Source organism: Pinus tabuliformis, chromosome 3_2, assembly GCF_031772625.1.
Source record: "Pinus tabuliformis cultivar Carrire ecotype Pingquan chromosome 3_2, CPIR1, whole genome shotgun sequence".
Lineage (NCBI taxonomy): Eukaryota > Viridiplantae > Streptophyta > Pinopsida > Pinales > Pinaceae > Pinus > Pinus tabuliformis.
Window position 1 is genome coordinate 564,262,524 of NC_142302.1, and position 9,868 is coordinate 564,272,391.

Consider the following 9,868-nt stretch of genomic DNA (forward strand, 5'->3'; position numbering starts at 1 on the left):
ATGTAGTCATATTTGGAGAAATCTTAAATATTTCCCAATGTGGAATGTAGTCATATGGAGAGTCACATGGTCTAGATCATGTGATTTTCTAATGTGGAATGTAGTTATATGGATCCAGTTCCCAAATATTACTTTCATTTTAATTTGCATTTTGGAGAAATGTTAGATATGTTTGCATTTTGGAGAAATGTTAGATATGTTTGCATTTTGGAGAAATGTTAGATATTTCGATTATGAACATATCTAAATTTCATAATTTACCCAAATATTATCCCAAATATTATGATTGCATACTCAACCAAATTCCTTACTTATCCCATGCCTAATCTCATTTTTATTCTTATAGTCCCCTTTATTTCAGATGCAAATTATGATGGGATTGAAAAATAATGTACACAACACAATACATTCCCACAATGTGGGATAAAAAAACAAACATTTCAGTAATTGCCTAAAATTAATCTAATGGTGAAATCATTGGTCATTGTGTGTTCTTTTTCGTAAGCTATATATTGAGTTTTAAATGGTCAACTTGAGTAATAAATTTATGTTTTGAAAGATTGGTAGGTAAGAAACATTTGAGAAAATCATTTTTGAAAAATAGATTGCAAAAATACCTCAAGAATAATTATTAATGAGTGATCCATGAATTTGTTAAAAAAAATGGCAAGAGATTATAGATAAAAAAGAGTGGAAAAGATTAAAATTAATAGCTCACATCTATTATTTAAATTAATTTTGTGTGATTATGTTTATAAATTCATTTGAGGTTGAAAATTTATTTTAGTAAATTTATTTTATTTAATTTTTTTTAATTGTGCATGGATTTGGATTATAAGAATGCAATTATAGTAGAATGAATAAGTTTAGAAGTAAATTGCTATGGGAAAAATAAGTATATAAGTATCTAGATCTATTCCTAGAGATTATGATTTTTATAACATTTTGAAAATAAAATTCAGAATTTTGCTAAAGTTTAATTCATAGTTTAATTGTTTTCTAGTTATTTTAGGAAAATGGAGCAAAATTTGAGAGACTATGGGAACAACTAAGCTAATAAAAATTTGTACCAAAATTCCTCATATGAAGCTATTTTATTCTTAGAATATATTCTATTTTAATAAAACAAAATAATGAATAAATTCCATATAACTTGTTAATGAAAATTGTTTTGTGCATGAGACAAGATACGAGTCAAGGTAACGTATATGAGATTTGCAATTAGACAAAGCCACATTTAATAAAATTAAAATTTGGTTTGCAATTAGATACCTTGAATTGGAAAATAGTAATAAAAAATAACAAAATTGTTAAAGGATATTGTATGATTTTAAATTAATTTTGAAAAATCAAAATGTCATTTGGAAAACATAAATAGTTGTAACAAGTGAGGAAACATAAGAAACAAGAAGGGTTGCATCATAGCAAGTCCCTACCATGAGTGGGAGCTTCAAGAAAACACATCCATACAAGGCAGGGGTACCCAAAGACCAATATATAGACAAGCTTTAAATCCATGTATTATGTCTAACATTTCATCATGTGACTCTGTATGTGAATCAAATCAGTGACCTGCAAAAAAATCAATCATAGCAGTGACCTACACAAAACTTAATCAGTTATAGTAGTAACTTAGAACAATATGTAGTTAGCAAAAGTCTGTTTATCTATTTTGTGTAAAGTAAAACATTCAACTTTTTCATTTTTTTAGTATTTTTTCAAATTTGTAAAAAAAAAGTTCTGTTGTTTTTTAGTTTTTTTTAAAATCTGTAAAAAAGAAGTTCTTTGTTCTGACTAGGAGAGGTTGTAAATAGAGGTTGTGACTGTACTCATAGCTATATAGATGCATTTGAGATAAAGTTAAAGGGCGTCTTGGGCTTGACAAATGTATTTTGAACTTTAGAGTCTATATATGTTCAATGTTCAGCCCATCTGAATCCTTGGGAACAAATTCTGAGTAGGTTGGAATGCTATTTTGATATGACATGGCTAAGAATTCAGGATTTTCACTCTCTTCAAATTCTGAAAAGAAATTGTTTCAATTTCTCAAGTGTGTGCCAAAAGAGGCACCCATGAAAAGCTAAATTATAAAGGAAAATTGCAATAGAAGCACAGACTAGAAATAGCCATATATACCTCCCACTTTAGTATACTCAGTCATGTAATGGTTTTCTATAGTCGTCTTGAACAGGGTCTGTTTCCCATTTGTGACTTTCATGAGTCATCTTGAACAGGGTCTGTTGTCCTTCTGAGACTCTAATCTGCAAAATTATGCATTTTTACAGAAAACCCATTTGGCTGAAGTGCATGAGCTTTTATATTTTGAAGGTTGAAATGAACCCTTTAAGGGATACTGGATTGAGCTATGTACTATACTAGTAAACAGTATGGCAGCTAACAGCAATAAGTGTAGAGAAAGTACATGTGATAAAGAGAATGAAAGTCCTAAGAACTGTGTCAGTGATTGAGGGCTAGTTGGAGTAAGGGTAAAGCGGGGTTTGATTGTGATGAAAACTAAAAATGAAAAGATCAAAGTCTAGAGAATTCAAGTTCGATATGTCTATTATTAATGCCCATACCTGTAACGAGCTTGAGTTCTCTTTTATAAAGGCCGACTGCTTTCCCCACATCTTCCTCCCCATATTCAAATGGTGGAGAATTTGCTATCCTTTGAAGTCAAATTCTCTCAGCATAGATTAGTGGGGATTGCAGCCAAAGATTCAAAGAATATCTCCAGCATGAATAGTGCAGAACAACGAGGAAATTTGGCCAAATATTCTATTTTTTTCACTCCTCATGAGTCCTATGATGTTACTCCTTATGATTCATGTGAAGTTAGCCAGGAGTTGAACCCAGAAATGTATGAGGCCATCACAGGAATAAGGGAGAAGTACAACAATGAAGTTGTTGCATCCACATCAATGGAAGAATGTAAATGTAATAACAAGCCTAAATCTAAGTGTCATTTGGCAATGCTCAAGAAAGCTAAGAAGCTGCTGGATTCTACTCATTCAAAACAAACAGCTCTAGCCCACAAGCTGAAAGCTTCAAGAGCATATCTCAAGTCCATTTTCTCCAAGGCATCTAATACCAGAGGGGACAATCAGGAGGAGGAGGATGAGTTTTGTTATGGTATGCCACTCTTGGATGATCAGGAATATCCACTCCATGACACAGAAAACATGGCCTCCAAGGCCAAGGGATACATAAAATGCTACATGAAGGTCATGAAGCCAGGGTCTGCAAATGGAAGAATCATGAACATTCAGAGAGAGGGCTACCAGGTGGCAGTAGCAATAGTCAGAAGCATTCACAAGGAAAGCTCATATATTTTAGCTAGCTGAGAATCATGAGATTAATCATCGCAAACTAGGAATAGCCATATACAGTGGCTTGTTCTATTGAAGCCTATGTATGCATTCTGTAGATATACAATGGTTCCATGAAATGTCGAGCTTGGAAAATGCCAACTCTTAGCAATTGGACCAAATCTACTTCAAGGATGAGGTTCACACATGGGTTCCATAAACAACAGAATTTAAAAGACAAAAGAGTGAAATAATGGCAAACTTACATTGCATCTTCTAGGATGGTTGAACCTGGTTTGCTCTGAAGCTGTAGCTTATGAAATAAGACAAGTAACTTGGCAATCGACCAAATAATAGAGCGAGCATTCCCTGTTGAGGTTATTTGAAATTATTGTCAATGGATGCCCTTCACAAAGAAAATTATTATCTCTTGATGCCCTTCACAAAGAAAAATGACACTTGTTAATTGAGTCAGGCGACACTAGTTAATTGAGTCATGCAAGGATGGATTAAGTTCTGTTGGATACTGTTTTAACAAGGATGGATTGAATTCTCTTGGATACAGTTTAAAATTTCATTTGAATCAAAAAAATAACAAAAAAGCTGCCTAATAATTATTCTGGGGCATGTTTGCTAACCTCGAGAAGGTATAGAGTAAAACCTTCTGCTCTGGGCATGGATGGATCCATGTAGACATCATAACATTATAATACCCGCAATAAACCCTTATGAAGTGATTTGTAAAATAATTTTGAATGAACCGAATATTTAAAGGATGATCTCTAAGCCATGTGGGCCCCATGGATCCACTTGCCTCACTACTCTATTTTCCACACGCCATGAGTCCACTTGCCTGGGCACTCTATTTTGCATAACATGCCATGAAATATGTGGATGAAGCCACATGAGCCATAACATCCCATGAAATACGTGTATGCCTTCTGTAGCTTGCAAGGAACCTACAACTAATCCATCCTTTATTGTAGAGACTAACACATGGACTATGTATTTTGATACCAGTGCCATAAAAAAAGAAGGTGTTAGCACTAGTATTGACCTTCTAGCTCCTGAAGAAGAGTACTCCTTTTACTTTGAGGGAAAATCAGCAAGGGAAAGTCCGGAAGAGTAATCCTTTTACTTTGAGGGAAAAGAAGAAAGAGCAAGTCTAGGAGCAGGAACATGCCTTCTAGGAGCCCTCGTATGGTTCCATATTGTTCATGAGTTACAGTGACTAAGTACATTCCTATCAAGGGTCAAGATGCTTTAGATCAAGATTCAGGAGCATATTATCCAAGCACATAGGTAACATTTGGCCTAATGGTGCCCCTTTCATTTCAGGAGTCTACCACATCTCCCCTAGGTCGGTATTCATAACCCACAAAGGCTACGGTAACATAACCAGTGACAGAGCAAGCCACAGAGCCAATTACCTATGAGCAGATTAAGGAGTTCTTCTCAAATTACTCCAGAGCCTCAGGACAAAAAATAAAGGCCCTCGAGTAGTGATACTGCCATCATGAAAAGCTACAACAGGAGTTTCTAAGGCTGAGATCAGAATTCTCACTGTTAGAACCTGAGCGTTGTTGGCTATATAGAACCTGGACATTGTAGGCTATATAAACAAACGAGGAGAGGGCTAGGAAGGAAGAAAGGCTAGGAAGGAATGGAAACAATGCAGCAAGCAGAGATGGAGATAGTTTTCTGCCTGAATTGCACAAAGAGACCAATAAATGATCCAGTGAATGACGTAAGTGAGCTTATTGATCCAATGAATGACGCCAGTGAGCTTATTGATCTAGTGAATGGCGTATAGTATAGAGTTTCGCCATTTTAATTAGTAGCATTAGGGACAATGGTGTATAATATAGAGTTTCACCAAGTTACATACTACCTTTTGTCTCTATATACAATTAATCAAGGTTCAACTACTTGTGTTTTTATTTTGTATGTTGTTCCGTTAAAAAAAAGAGTGTTGTTTCATTAAAAAAGAGTGTGATAAAGCTCTCTGAAAGAGAGACAATCTAAAGGATAGCCGAGACAACCGAGACAGTCTCAGAGGTAGTTGATGAGATGGAAGAGATCCTAAATAGACAACGATCCCATCACGCTGGCAAGCAAGGAGGTTGCTGAGAAATAAAATAGATAGGAGTAGCAGCTTACGAGTATGAAAGACATGTACATCCTGTGGAAGTGCCTCACCTCCAGCCACCTACACATATCCCATATCTGTCCCGTGGACTACATGAATTTCAGTCAACGATGTGAAACCATTCAACAATGCAATCCAGCAACCCTATTCCGCATCCAAAACCATTAACAACTCACAACCAGTGGAACATAAATGTCTACCAAATCATGGAAACACATGTAAACAAAGAGAACCATTAAGTTAGGCCAAATAAGCAACCTGGAGTTAGTTTTTAATGTGAAACTTATCCTCCCCTTATACAGATTTAGAAAAACATTGTAGTGCCTGTCCCAGTTTGTGGTGTACAGGGTGCTTAATTTGACTGATATTGTTATTTTCTTAGGTATTTGGTACCTAGAATGTCCTACTATTTACTAAAATTACATTTCCACCTTTGCAACCATGTAAGCCCCTGCATTAGAGTCCCCTATTCACCCACCTGGGTGTATCATAAATATTACTTATATTACATTTAAATAGAGGAGGGTTTACTAGTTTTTTTAATCTGATCGCCAGAATTCTAATCCCTAGTTGGATTGCATCCAAACAATGTGACTTCTACTTGCATGCACTTATCTGCAAAAAAACATATAAATTTTTTCAATTAGGTCTCCTTGCCTCTCCTCTATTTGTCCTTCCAAGACTATAAATATTTGGCTTTGGGTTGGACATACATAGTTGTGGTGCCACCTTTGAATTTCTAGGCAAAAATTCACTAATTTCAACATTCTGTTTCACTGATTGAGCCATTGCCTTGCCTTTCTTTCCATGAAAGTTCATTTTCTCTTCTATTTTCAGTATAGACCTATCTCTCATCTTAAAATAAATATTTATCAAAGAATAATTTATCAAAAAATAAATTTTTGGACCATTGACTACTACATTGCCATGACAGGGAACTTGCACATGCATATAGTCAGATGCGTGTGTTGTGCTGCCCATTCTTTTGTAACATTTCGTGAAGAAATTTTTATAAGGAAATTATTGCATGATTACAAATATCCTTGTGTGACATTTTTGTGAAATGACGTTCCTATTTCCGTTTGAGTTGTTTACTGATTAGGCTTCTGATTTTTTTCTAAAAGTGGAACACACACCCATTTTTTTGTTGTTCACCCATCCTTTTTCCTTTTTAAGTTCATTATTTCAAAAATGAAACTTTGATTGATTTAAACTGGATAATTTGGTTGATTTTGAGCTAGAACATCTCCTTATTTAAATGCAGTTCCACACTTATTCGTTCAGTGGCCTTACAAATTTTGAATAGAATCGAGTGAGACTATTTTCATTAGAATTAATATAGTTGAAGGATGCTCTTGATTATTGGTTTCTTATTTTTAAATTTTATTTTAAAATAGAAATTACCCATAGGGTAATTATCCTCATAGGATATGTAATTATTCTCAGGTATCACCATACATAATGCACTGAGAATTAAAGTCACGTAATATCTAACTTTGGAGATTCTCAGGTATCACGATATAGAGTTCATTGAAAATCAAACCTAGTGCTGGTGGTGGTAAACTCTCAGTGGTATTTGCCACTATAGTCCCATGAGCCAACAATTCTCTCAATGGTTGATGCGAAGTTGTAACCACTGCCTGCATTATTATGGTTGTATTATTAATTTTATGTGACGTAAAAGGTGAATGGAATGTGCACCTTTCACTAGTTAACCAATACTTTGTTTGTCTCCAAATTTCTTTGGAATTTACCTTTGTTGAATTTCCAGCATATGACAATATTATAGTTCATAATTAGACAAAGTAAGCATCAACAACAAAGTTTTTACTGATCTCAGGTTTCTAGAACGTTCTTAAATCTCTAAACAAATTAAGCGTTTAACTGCCAATTATGTGATTTTATATGATCCAACCTCCTAGGTTTTCTCTATGATACATGCTTGTGGTCAGATTGACGTTATTGGAATGGCCAACCCACATTATATAACCAAATAGAAATTGACAAAATCCAAAGTCCGTGGGCTTAAGTGATGTCAATAATTACAAGTTATTAGTACAATGGTATATCTTTATGAGATGTTGTTCCACATAACCAACCTAAGTAACACTCAAACAAGACAAAGGTTCAAGGTGAAACAATCACATTGGGACAAGTGTAATGCATGAAAATTAGGCTTAGGATATTGCACGTGTTCTATAATACTTATTAAAATTTGAAAAAAATATTAATAAAAATAAAATAAGAAATATAGTAAATAATAATGTTAAAAACCTTATTCAACAAACATGTGGGGAGTGCATGCAACTACAGGTGTCTCAAACTTTTTCTTAGCTGCTTGCTTGTGTTACAGGTTATATTTCTTTTATGTTTGCTTAGTACCATCTGGATATATCCATCCATTGAACTAGGTATGTGTTGCCACTTCAATGAAATCGTTCAGGCTTCAGACTGATACTTCATCGCAAGGACTGACTCTGATTTTCAGAACGATACTTCATCACAATGATTGACTCAAATTTTTAGAATGATACTTCATCACAACAGCGACTCCCTTTTTGGAATAGAGTAATGAGCTTCGATACGCTGATAGGCAACATGTCAAGGTCATAAGGCTCTATATCGAGTATCATGAGCATGAAAATAGGTATCAAATACTAGCCTAACATTCTCCTCATACTTTGACAAACAAATTATTCTTGCTATTACTCTGATCTACGATCTCTACATCCTCTCTAATAATACCTATCCTCCTCAAATTAATATCTATAGCCCACATTGAGTTTACCAAATAGGTTCCGACCGGCTGGTTCAATTGAAGTGTTTCTTTATAACATTTACTCAAGTAATATCTCTGCTAAAGCCCGCTAAAGGCACACATTCTCTACCTATTACAGGGTTCAGACTTTAGAAGCAGGGTTCATAAACGCACTTTTAACTTCTCTCTCATTGTCCCATCCACATAGCATGAATCGGGAACTCTTCCTTCTTAGTCCATTGGACTTTTTTCATCATTTTCCTTTCCCTGTTGAATCTATTGTGCACGACAGAGTCAAATTTTCCTTCAACAATTGCACCATAGATTGAAGCTATGGTTGGGCCATTGGGTTCATTCCAACAACATTGTCACTCTCTAATAGTCGAAGAATAGAGTAGGAGCAAAGATGGTGAACATAACATTAATAACACCCTGCATTCAGTTAGAAGGTGCCATCGATTGGGTTCAAGAAAAAACTTTCTAACGGAAAGCTCATGGCAGGGACGATAAGTCTCTAAAAACCAATTTCTACTCATTTAGCTGAAATCCCATTAGAACTTAGTTTTAATTTTATCTTCAGATATTTATCATTAGTGAAATGGGGCTCTTCGCCTCATTGTTTATTGTAAGAAACATTCAGATTCATCACTTGAGGGAGGAGATGAATAGAAACATTCAAAAGTAATTCAGAAATAAAGAACAAGAGAAACAAAGCACAAGCTTACCTGCCAACATTTTCCTTTTTTTATAAAGTCGGCAGAAATATGACCTAAGGCTAGTTTGTACCCCACTTGTTCTTGTTCCATATAAGCAATGAACCTGGGAAGAACCTTTCGTATGTCTAGTGCCTGGAATAGGAAACATTGGACTTGCTTGGAATAGGAGGATTTAAACGTTAGACTTCATATAGTTCTTGGAATTATAGGATTTAGACACTAAACCCTCAACTTTTGATAATGATCTAGCAACATCAAAGGTGGGAATATGATTTATTCACTCCTCCTCCTCTTGCGACCACCTAAATCAATGGAAATTAGCAATGGACGTGAGGCAAGGGATATTATGTATTTACTTCTCCTCCTGCTACCTAAATCAATAGAAAAAGAAGGACACGCAGCATGCCACGAAGCTGCATCAGAAATGGACAAAGAAGGACTTGCAGCATGCCATGAAGCTGCATTTCTCAAATCATCCACCAGTTGGTTCAGAAGCAATAGATGGAAATGGGCTAGCTCGTAGCAGTTGAGATGGGAGCTCTTATCTCTCGAATGAAGGGCAAGTTGCAAGGATCTTCGTTATAGATTGAATCAGTTGATTCAGTAGGTAGCCGACGAAGCTTTCTAAGAAGGGTAAATTGTTGCAAAGAAAGGTAATCGTTCTCTCACCACACACATGGGCATCTTCGTGCAAGCCTTCCTCTCGCCAAGCCCATGAACCCTCCTCTTGCCATGCCCAACTTCATGCAGGCTACCTATCTTCCCATCTTCATGTAGGCAACCTGTATGTCTGAAAGTACAATGTCCAAAGCATTATCCCAAGCATTAAACACCTAGCATTAATGCTAGCATTAAGCGGATGTTTTAAACTAGTCTAACATTGATTGGGAAAAAATAAATATATATAACCTATGTTTTTGCCTCCCTGCCTTGGGAA